The sequence below is a fragment of the Myotis nattereri genome, assembly GCF_964212035.1.
Source record: "Myotis nattereri genome assembly, chromosome: 11".
NCBI lineage: Eukaryota > Metazoa > Chordata > Mammalia > Chiroptera > Vespertilionidae > Myotis > Myotis nattereri.
This window is the reverse complement of record NC_138086.1, coordinates 26475917-26488046: the sequence shown is the minus strand read 5'-3', so window position 1 is coordinate 26488046 and position 12130 is coordinate 26475917. Positions and strand designations below refer to the sequence as shown.

Here is a 12130-nt window from a genome sequence, read left to right as displayed (position 1 = left end):
TCTGAAATTATTTGATGTGTTTTCTAGTAGTATTTTTTCTTCCTTTCAATGTACATAAACACACTCTATAAATTGTTGACCAATCTATTTATATTTCACAGTATTTGAATTCATAAATCTGATTTAGAAGACTATATATTAGACAATATAATACTGAATCATCTTAACCATTAGTATGTATATCTCTTTATTTAAGTGATTTGTGTCCCTCAGGAAAGATTTTCTTTTTTGTCTTTTTCCTATTTTATTGTAGTGGACCTCCAACTGAGAATCCCTAGGCTAAAAATTAAGGAACAGTGTTAGAAAGTGGTACTAGCAGGTCCTTGTCCTTATCCTATTCTTTACTTTTATAAGGATATCTTCAATGTATTATGCACTCTTAACTATGATTTTGACCATTTGTTTGAGATATTTTTAATCATAATATGAAAATACCTTATTTCTAATTTATTGGACTTTTTTCTTTAGATGGAAGTGAAAATTGGAATTTACCAAATGTCTTTTCAGCATTTATAACAAGTGTTTAGCTTTTCTTTAATTTACTTTTTGTGATCAGTTATAAATAGATTTACTAATTATTTTATTGGCTTTGTCTTTATACAGAGTATGGTCAGAGTACATTCATACCTGTTTTAGTAGCAGGAGAGTAGTTTTCTAGGAGCCACAAGTTGTAGAAGGAAGACCAAAGAAGATTTATTTAATTGTATTATTTTTTATATATTTCTAATGATATCATAGAGGAAGGGAGAGGGAGAGAGAGATAGAAACATCAGTGATGAGAGAGAATCATTGGTTGGCTGCCTGCTGCATGCCCCCTTCTGGGGATGGAGCCCGAAACCCTTGGCATGTGCCCTGCCCTGGGAATCAAACTATGACCTCCTGGTTCATATGTCGATGATCAACCCCTGAGCCAGGACCCAAGGAGGATTTAAAACAGTGTGCTCATTTAATAATTTTGCCCAAAGCTAATGCTACAGAATATCAGCTGGAACATGGTTTTATGCATTGCATAACTATATGATATAGGAATTTTTTTCCTAGGGGTAGAGGAGGAGTTGATTTTTGTTTGTTTAAGTAGGTCCCCAAAATTTATGAAGGGCGGTTGATGTCCTAAGTTAGAATTGTGGCTTGTTTGTTTGTTTTGGCATCTCCTATAGCTTTCTTTCTTTCCATGCTAACCCCTACAAAAGTGTAAGTTTGACTGTGAGTGATGCCAAAGGTCTGCTTTGGTCCCCAGTTCTACATGGGCCCCATATAGGGTACAGCAGTAGGGATAAATTTGTAGATATGTTTTCTTCTTCCCAGAGGGAAGCAGCATAACTCTTTCTATGCCCTACCCAAGAGAATTTTTTATTTAAGATAAGGTGAGAATTAGACTTTATAGGGGAAAAAAAGGAAATTAATGGTTCCTTTCCCTCTTTCCTTGGCATTCCTGTATAGTGAGGAGCAGTTTTAGAAGAATTGTTAGAAAGCAAAACCTGGAACCTGGAACCTTACACACTGACACTAAACTTACAATGTTTTTTCTTATTTCTAATTAAGCCAGAGTACAAATATTAAGAGTACTATAGCTACTAATCCCAATTTGTCTTTAGTCCTGTCTTACTTACATGAACAATACATTCTAAAAGGGAATGTGGCGTTTTCTTTCTCCTCTCCATATTATGAATTTGAAAGTATATCTGTCAGATTGAGTATTGATTATAGATGTGCTGTTTTTCTATATTAAGTTACTTTGAAATGAGAAATATAAACGATGAGATTGGGGAGTGATATCACTACTATACAGTAGTGATATTTAAGGACTGGGTATTTTGGTTTTTGCTTTGGTGCTTAAAATACCTTCATTTAGATTGAGATACTATTTGTTCACCAATTGAAGATTTGGGGGCAACTTAGAAGCCAGCCAAGTTGGCCAAGCATCTAAAGATTCAAATGGGGGCACAGTTGTGTCAGCCTGCCTGCTTGCAGATAGTTGTGAATTTTGGCTCCTTTACCTATAAAACAGAACATTTTAATTATATATTAATGATCTTTCTAGCTCTAAAATCTAATACATTCAGAGACTTTGAGGAAACTTGATTTGATAGATGTCTTTTCACTGTGTTCCTCTTCACTTCCTTTAGTACAGTGATCATTAGATATCAGGCATCTCAATTTAGACCAGTTGAATTAGAATCTCCAGGGACAGAACCTGGAAATATACTTTATATTTTAATTAAATAAATATAAACATATGTATTTGTTTTTTGAAGAGCTTTATAGCACTGGATTTCAATTGCTGGATTAACTTAAAATTATTTTACTCCTGAGAAATCTGAATAATGTTCATCATTATTTCAGAACTATTTTAGGACTAGAACTTAAAAAAAAAAAATTAGTGAGATTGTTTGTATCAAAACATGTTTAGGAATTTTGATCTATAGGTATTTAAACACACATCATTGCCTTCTGGAAATAAGGTCTTGATTATGTTATGAGACCAAACTATCTATTAAAACTTTTTAGTCCCACTTGAATTCAGTGATTTCAATCAACTGTGTCTTCAGGTGTCTTGATTTCACTTTCTCTCAGCACACAACTTGGCAGTATTTGAGAGAACTATAGGTATAGGTAGTCTTCCAGCTCATAGCCTTTTCGAAGTATCAACCTATTTTTGCCTCTCTCATTCTTGAATTTGGTTCAGTTTATATTACCTGTTTTTCTTTGCTTTTATCCAAGAGAACCAAATTAATATGCTTCAACTTTTCAATACCTTTTTTCCCCCCTTACTAGGCAACCTCTGCTCCATTGCTTTGTGCAGATGGTTGTTAATCTTTCCTGTTAAAACTGGAATGAACAACAAAACCTTTTGCTTCAAACTGTAAACTATTTTTTCAGTGTGGCAAAAAGAGGTTGATTTAAGAAAGCTTGGCCTGAGTGGCAGCCAGTGTTGGTGCATCCGGCTGGGAATGTCTCGCTCCGGCGCGCAGTTACCCTTTCAAGTTTGCTCTGTGGGTGGGTCAGAGGGTCTGAAGCCAAGACAGGGCTGGAGGCCCTGGTGCTGGAGCTCCCTCTGGAGACTAGAAGCTGTGACCAGAGCCTCTAAAGGGGGTGGGAATTGAGTCCCTAGCCAAACTCAGACCCCAAATGGTACAGTGAGAGATTTTGCAGAATCTTGACAGCCCATTTTAGGATCAAAGAGCCTCCTGCTGTGGACATTTGATAGTTATTTGGCAATCTGGATTGAAGACCAGAACTGGCCAGGAGACTACACTGCACAACGCTAACTCCAAAGCTAACATGCTATTCTTTCACTTCTAATACCAACTGAACTATGAGTATGGCTGCTGTAGCCAGCACCCCAAGTGCTTGCTGCTACAGCACAACTTGTGAAAATTTTATCAGGACATTCAAACCTTTTCCCAGGGTCCTGTCCAATTGGCTGAGATGATCTTTAATTTCTTTAATTCTGATCCAGGCTCAGAGAGCTCAGTCAAGCAAGGAGAACCAGGCCTTGAAGCACCTATGGAGAGCCGGCAGCATGGCATTGAATCCTGGATCCTGAAATTGAGGGCTTTAAGATGGAAAAGCTGCTGAAATCTATCAGCTAACTGAAAGACCAGCAGGATGTCTTCTGAAAGACGCAGACCCCAGTATGGATGCCCTCTGTCAACCCTTATGGACCAGAGAGCAGCAGCTTCTATGGGATACTCTCAGTGAACTGGACAAAAGGAGGAAGGAGGTTCTGGGTGCTTTTAAAGCACTGCTAGTGCAATTAACTACCCTAATTAAGGAAATGCTGCCTAAGTTGGAGGCATAGAAAGTCTATCTGCAAAATGCCTGCTTTGGAACTCCCTGGACCATGGTTGGAATACCTGGAAAAGTGACTCAGCTTGAGCAAAGCTGTTGTTTCACCTGCATCAGCTGCTGAAGGAGCTAAAGGGATTAAGTCACCTAGTTAGTTAGCAGGATGACCCTCTGACCAAAGGGATGGACCTACAAAAGGCCCAGGTCACAGAATTGCTACAGTGTCTGCTTCACAAAGCCTTTGTGGTAGAAACCCAGGTCTGTTTGACCTTCACTCCCCATTAATCCCTCAACCTCAAGACTTGGAGGAAGTTTACTGTATGAACAAGGCCGCTGCTGAGATTCAAAGAAGGCAGTGGAGTCACTGAGTACAGAAATCTCCGTTGACAAGAGACTGTCATTACAAGGTTTCCAGAAGTTCAGCATTCTGACTTCAAACCAGAAAATTTTGAGAGTCAGGGCTTAATTTGGGACTTGGGCTGCCTGACTGATTGAGCAACATTCAGGTGATTTGGAAAGGGCAACAATGGGGCTAGTAGGTGTGACAAGGGAACTGCATATTATCAATTTCATGGTTGGATACACCTACCAGGGACTGAAGCAGGAGCTGAAAACAGACACCTTCCAGGTGGTTATTATTTCTATTTCTAAGATGAACTTACTCTCAATTGCCTGGGCCTCAGTTCTCTGGTTCAGTATGCTCAGCTCAACTCCCCAGAATCAGCACTTCTTTTTCAAGTCCGTCCCCCTGCTAACGCGCCCCCCCCCCCCCAAGAAAAAAAAAAAAAGTCTTCCTAGACTTATCTGGGCCCTACTCTCAGTTGGCAGTCTTACTATGTTGGGCAAGCCCTTGACCTGGAGCAGCTAAGTAAGCTGAGGGACAAGCTAATTGGGCAGAACTCTAGGATTGAGTGTACATTGTTGTCCTGTGGTGACTTCATTAAAGCAAGAGAGTCCCCCACCCCCCAGGACATGGCTGGACAAAATTCTAAACCTGGTTACATGACCACCTGACAGATATCTGGGATGATGGACACAACATGGGCTTTGCAAACCAGAGCAAAGAACACCACCTGCTGAAGAGACCGCTTCTGGTGCCTACTGTGCTTCAGTGAACCATCAGAAAGGAGAACACCAGAATGATGATAAGGTTCTCATCTACTCTGTGCAGCTCTACACCAAAGAGATACTGCAGTCACTCACACCGACTGAAAGCATCCACCACTACCAACTGCTCATAGAGGAGAACATAGCTGAGAACCTGCTGTGCTTCCTCTACCTCCAAATCCCCTGGGATGAGGCTTTTGGGTGCTACTAACAGGAGATAGTTTTCTCTAAGAATAGAGGAAATACCCAAAATGCAGGCTCATCGTGGTCTTGAACACACAGGTGGATGAGCTGCAACAACTACTGGAACTTAAGCTGGAGCCAGAACTGGAATCATTAGAGCTGGATCTGGGACTAGTACTGGGGCCAGAGCAGCCTGAATTTAGAACCACTTCTTGAGGCAGGGCTAGATCTGGGTCCAGGACTGGAGTCCACACAGTTGTGCATGGTATCACAGAGTGCCAGAGCCAAACCTGAGACTAGAACTAAAGCTGGAGCCTATATCCTGGAGCCAATACCAGGAAATACCAGGAAACAACTGCCATTACTCTTAAGACAAGCATGTCAAACTCAAAGGCTAACATGGGCCGAATAAACAAGGTTTAAGTTTACTAGAGGCTCAGTGCACGAATTTATGCACCAGTGGAGTCCCTCAGTCTGGCCTGCAAGATCGAATCGAACCAAAATTAGCTCTCCCACATCTCCTGAGGATTTCCGGATTGCAAGAGGGTGCAGGCCAGGCCGAGAGACCCCCCCACCCCCACCCCCGTCAGTGCATGATAGGGACCACGGGAGGGCTCCAGGACTCTTGGGCTGATCAGGGCCAACCAGCCGGGGAGGGACATGGGAGGTTGGCTAGCCAGGGAGGGACCACTGGAGGGCTCCAGGATGTGTCCAGCCTGTCTCACTTAGTCCTGATCAGCCGGACCCCAGCAGCAAGCTAACCTACCAGTCGGAGTGTCTGCCCCCTGGTGGTCAGTACACATCATAGCGAGCGGTTAAGTGGCCTTAGCATATCATTAGCATATTATGCTTTGATTGGTTGAACGGTTGATGGGACACTTAGCATATTAGGCTTTTATTATATAGGATGAAGGCCGCAAAAAAACAAAAGCTTTAATTTTCATAGAAACGTAGGTTTATTTCGATAGAGACATGCTGAATACAAAGGGCTGAAATAAATGAGTAATCATTAACATAGAATAATAGAACATTTTATTTTATTATTTTTAAAAAATATATATATTTTATTGATTTTAGAGAGGAAGGGAGAGGGAGAGAGAGATAGAAACATCAATGATGAGAGAGAATCATTGATTGGCTGCCTCCTGCACAGCCCCCACTGGGGATCAAGCCCGCAACCCGGGTATGTACCCTTGACTGGAATCGAACCTGGGACCCTTCAGTCTGCAGGCCGATGCTCTATCCACTGAGCCAAACCAGCTAGGGCTAATAGAACATTTTAATAAAAATTAATATTTTTTTCTTGAACATTAACTTGCCAGACACTGCATAACTGCACAAATTAATAAGCATAACGCAAATAAACCTATTTTTCTTGTTCTCTGAAAGTGAAATATTTCCTGTTGGACACACCAAACAAGTCAGTCCAAGACTAATGATGTGGCAATTGGCTGCTAAAATATTCGCTGCTAGTATTAGTGGAGAGAAATGGTGCGCCTGCACGCAAAGCTCGTAAGGGAAATAAATGTAACACTATTGTAGTAATCAGTCATTAGTGAACGTAATTCGTTATTAATAATTATGAATAGCAGGATATTGTAAAAATTAAGTTATGAAATTTTTATTAAACGTTTCTTACATACTATTATATTGGCTGGGCCGCAAAAGAGTTTGACATGCTTGCTCTAAGATGTGCTCCTAGTGTAACCTAAGGTGCAAATGAAAGGCCTGTACAGGCACACCTAATTTAATTGTGTTCCACTTTATTGTACTTCACAGGTGTTGTGCTTGTTTGTTTTAAGTTGAAGGCAAGGCCCTCCACTGGCAAACAGATTGACTTGCTTTATTGCAGTACTTGCTTTATTATGGTGTTGTGGAACTGAACCTACAATATCCTTGAGGTGTGCCTGAACAGGTGGCTATTTCATGCCTGGTATGTTAGAGGAACATCCCTATTCAGAAAGAGGCCTTTATGAACAGAAGTGGCTAATAAACTTTGTGCTGACCTGGGGAGGGGGGGCCAGGTTGGAAAGAAAAGGAAACTTATAGATTTTTTGTTTGTTTTAAATAAAAAAGCCATGTGCAATTTATCTTAGTGTGCCCAATCTTCCTTCATCTGATATCAGTGGGACTTGGTAGTTTTTGACCAGTACATTTAATAAAGTAGGTCTCTTTCTTCATTAGTAAATAAATGTAGTGTTTATTAAAGTTTGTTTTCCTTTCTTAACCTTCTTGGCATGATAATGGATGACAGTGGGTAGGTGGATTTTGAATGTAAAACAACAAATTTGTTAATAGATCACAGTTTAAGAAGACACAGAGTTTTGTTGAGGAAGCAAGTTTGACATCTGATGTCAGGGTGATTGTAAGAACTTTGACCTGTTAGGCCTTGGGATATCTACATTCTGTCCAGCCATTACAGATCCAAGGAGTTCATATTTATTAGAATTGGAATTTGTAAATATACTTTTTCTTGGAGTTATATGTACATTTTCAGGGCCCTTCTTATCTTTATTTTCCACTTTTACAGTGAGCTTCTTAATTATTCTTAAAATAAATTGAGGAATATACTAAAACTCAGTAGAACATAAGCTTACTGATATTTTGCCCCATCCTAATTTTTCAGCAGTTGTCTTTGGATTGATGACAGTTATCTATAAATTTTTAAGCATCTTTGACAAAACTTGCCCAGGTAAAGTATTAAAATCTGCTTATAAAACTGCAGCTGGCATGGTGGATAAGATGCTATAAGTTATTCTAATTAGCAATAATTCATAAGCCTTCTTAGATTTATTCTGAATGCAATATTTTCATATATTGCCCTTGACATTAACAAGTCTGCCCTCAACCATATTGAAAATTATTTAGTGCTCTTTGTTAGTGATGGTTGGAAAGGTGAAGCAAGATTCTTTCTTTGTAATGTCTTGCTTTCATCTTTTCATGTCTATTACTGTTGCTTCCTCTCAACTTTAGCCCTTATTCCTATATTATAAGAATAGTGCAAGTTGGGGAAGATGGCAGAGGAGGTAGCAACAAGAATCTGTCTGATGTAACTATTTTGGAACTTTGAAGTCTGTTAATGTTTTGCAACTTCAGGAAAAGACTTGGTAGTTAATTTTGGTTAATTCCAGCTCTTAGCACAGTAGCAGCCTGACAGGCAGCTGTGCACATTTTTCTGTAGCACTTTGAACATAGCTTGAGGGAACAAGGGTGGGCAAAAAGGACCCTGTTCCCCAAATTTTGAGGTTCTCTTCTCTGACTGCTGAATATTGCTTCTGATCACAGAGGTGTGAACAGAGAGTCAGGCACCATTGTTGCTCCTCCCCCATTCTTATAACCTCCTCTCCCACTGGCTAAAGTGATTTCTCAGGGAATTTATGGGACTAATTGCCCCTCCCTCACCCCTCTTAAAATTTTCTTTTTTTTCCCCTTTTGGGAGCCAGACATTAAAGACTAGGACATTAAAGAACAACTGCATATGAGGGAAATTAGAAAATGACTCTATGTTCAGGGAAAGCTCAGAAAGGACCTGAGAAGATCTTATGTTTACACTTAAGGCTGATCCTCAGCATAGAGACAGCCTACAACAATAAAAAACAAACAAACAAAATCCAATAACCAGAAAGCAAACGTTGGAGAAGGGGAAGAATCTGATTTCCAAAGGGGCCATATTACTAGATTTAAATTTCCAGTGTTCAACAACAGCAACAACGACAAATCACAAGTCATATAAAGAAACAGAAAAATATTGCCTATTCAAAAGAAAAAAAATCAACAGAAAGTGTTTCTGAAAAAGAATAACAGATACACTAGACCAAGACTTTAAAACACATCTCTTTAAAAATCTTAAAGAACTAAATGAAGATGTGAAGAAAGGCAAGAAAATGATGTATAAACAAAATGGAAATATCAGTAAAGAGGCAGAAAACCTAAAAAGAAATTCTAAAGCTGAAAAATACAATAATTGAAATGAAAATTCACTAAAAGAGTCGAAGGCAGACTAGAACAGGCAGGAAAGAGAATTAGCAAACTTGAAGATAGGAAAATGGATATTATCGAGTCTAAGGAACACAGAGATTGAAGAAAAGTGACGAGAGCCTAAGGGACCTGTGGGACATCCTCAGGCTGACCAGCATACACATTTTCAGAGTTTCAGAATGAGAAAAGAAAAAGGTGCTTTTTGAAGAAAAAGGTGCTGGAAACTTCCCAAATTTCATGAAAGGCATGTATATGAATATCCAAGATTCTTAATGAATTCTAAGATGAACTGAGAGAGATGCACACTGAGACACATAATAATCAAACTTTAAAAAGCCCAAGACAAGGACAGAATCTTGAAAGCAGCAAGAGAAGCAAGTCATCACATAGATATGATCCTCAGTAAGATTATTAGCAGATTTCTTATCAAAAACTTCAGAGGCCAGAAAACAATGGGCCAATATATTTAAAGTGCTAAAAGAGAAAAAAATAAACCCTATCAACCTCAAGAATCCTATATCCAACAAAACTGTCCCCATAGAATGAGGAAGAAATTAATACCTTCTCAGCTAAACAAAAGCTGAGAGGATTTGTAACCTATAGACTTTGCAAGAAATGCTTAAGGGAGTCCTACAAGGTGAAATGAAAAGACACTAGACCCGTGGTTGGCAAACCGCAGCTCGCGAGTCACATGCGGCTCTTTGGCCCCTTCAGTGTGGCTCTTCCACAAAATACCATGTGCGGGCGCGCACATACAATGCGATTGAAACTTTGTGGCCCCTGCACAGAAGTTGGTATTTTGTGGAAGAGCCACACTGAAAGGGCCAAAGAGCCCCATGTGGCTCGCGAGCCGTGGTTTGCCAACCACTGCACTAGACAATAACTCAAAGCCTTAAGGAGGAAGAAAGGTCTCAATAAAGGTAAATAAGTGGGCAGTTATAAAAGCTAGTATTATTGTAACAATGATTTGTAACTATACTTATTTCTTACATGATTTAAGGGATCAATACATTTAAGGTCCAATACATTAATGTAAAAGCTAGTATTACTGTAACTTTGGTTTGAAGCTCCAAATTTGTTTTCTACATAATTTAAAGAAACTGCATTTAAAAGAATTACTAGTTTGTTTTTTGGCGCACAATGTATAAAGAGGTAATTTTGTGAAATCAACTGAAAAGGGTAAAGATGGAGCTGTAAAGGAGCAGAGTTTTTGTATGTGTTGAAGTTAAGTTAGTGTAACTATAGTGTTATAGCTTTAGGATGTTAAATGTAATCCCCATGGTAACAATAAAGAGAATTGTTCTAGAATATACACAAGAGGAAATCAGAAAGAAATTTAAACATTTCATTCCAAAAAAGTCAACTAAACACAAAAGAAGTCAATGCAGGAAATGAGGGAGTGGGGGCAGTTATAAATAAAGAGTGTGATGACATAAGTAACTCCATCTTTATCAGTAATTACTCTAAATATAAATGGATTCAACTCTCCAATCTAAAGACAAAGATTGGCAGACTGGATAAAACCCATGATCCAACTATATGCTGTATACAAGAGACACAAACAAGTTGAAATTAAAAGGATGGAAAAAGAGAGTAGGTGTGGCTATACTAATTTCAGACAAACTTTTTAAGTAAAACAGGATTATGAGACAAAGAAGGACATTATATATTAACTAGAGGCCCGGTGCACAAAATTCGTGCACTCGGGGGGTGGGGCGGTCCCTCAGCCCAGCCTGCACCCTCTTGCAGTCCGGAAACCCTCAGGGGACATCCAACTGACAGCAATCAGACATCCTTAGCGCTGCTGCAGAGGTGGGAGAGGCTCCCACCACCACTGCTGAGTTCGCCAACCGTGAACCCAGCTTCTGGCTGAGCAGCGTTCCCCCTGTAGGAGTGCACTGGCCACCAGGGGGCAGCTCCTATGTTGAGCATCTGCTTCCTGGTGGTCAGTGCACATCATTGCAACTGGTCGTTCTGCTGTCTGGCCAAAACTGGCTCTCTGATATCCCCCCAAGGGGTCCCAGATTGTGAGGGGGCACAAGCCAGGCCGAGGGACCCCACTGGTGCACAATCGGGGCCAGGGAAGGACACGGGAGGGCTCCAGGGTGTGTCTGGCCCATCTTACTCAGTCCTGATCAGCCAGATCCCAGCAGCAAGCTAACCTACTGGTCAGAGCGTCTGCCCCCTGGTGGTCAATGCACATCATAGCTGTTGAGCGGCCTTAGCATATCATTAACATATTATGCTTTGATTGGTTGAATGGCCAACTGGATGACCAGACACAGCTTATTAGGCTTCTATTATATAGGATAAAAGTTTCAAAATAGCAAGAAGAAAAAACATTAAGCACCTAATACCAGGAAAACAGAATTAAAGGGATAAATAGTTCAACAGTAATAGTTGGAGACTTCAGTATCCCACTCACAATAATGGATAGAACAGCCAAACACAAGATAAATAAAGTTAGCTATATCTAATAGACAGACATATGCATAACATTGTACCCAAATAATAGAGTACACATTCTTCTCAAGTGGACCGGGATATTTCCCAGGTTAGAGCATATGTTAGGTCACAATTAAGTCTCAGTAGATTTTTAAAAATAGGTATCAATCATACCAGGTATTTTTTCTGACCATACCAAATAAAGTTAGAAACCATTAACAAAAGGGAATCTGGAAAATTGAAAAAATTAGAAATTAAACAACACTTTAAAACAACTAATGTATCAAAGAAATCACAAGGGAAATTAGAAAATACTTAGAGACAAATGAAGAAGAAAATACAACAAATCAAAGCTTATGGGAAACAGCAAAAGTGGTACTAAGGAGGAAATTTATGGCTATACCGTAGTCCTTTCATATATACAGTGGATAAGTTTCAAGACCCCCAGTGGATGCCTGGAACTGGCAATAGATCTTAACCCTATATATACAATGTTTTTTCCTGTACATACATACCTATGGTAAAGTTTAATTTATAAATTAGGTACAGTAAGATATTAACAGCAATAACTAACAATAAAATAGCACATTTATAACAACATCTATAATAATAAAAGCATAATATCCTT

The 12130-nt window shown here is 39.6% G+C and overlaps 1 protein-coding gene and 2 pseudogenes across 7 annotated transcripts in view; all 3 read left to right on the top strand.

Moving 5' to 3' along the window:
* CNOT4 (CCR4-NOT transcription complex subunit 4) overlaps positions 1–12130 on the top strand; it is a 148198-nt gene that overhangs the window by 94895 nt on the left and 41173 nt on the right. The window lies entirely within an intron of this gene.
* LOC308527263 (signal transducer and activator of transcription 2-like) lies at positions 3430–4074 on the top strand (annotated as a pseudogene). The gene has a single exon. The product of its transcript is annotated as a signal transducer and activator of transcription 2-like (transcript).
* On the top strand, positions 4316–6885 carry LOC308527262 (signal transducer and activator of transcription 2-like; annotated as a pseudogene). The gene is made up of 3 exons: positions 4316–4484; positions 4695–5344; positions 6859–6885. The product of its transcript is annotated as a signal transducer and activator of transcription 2-like (transcript).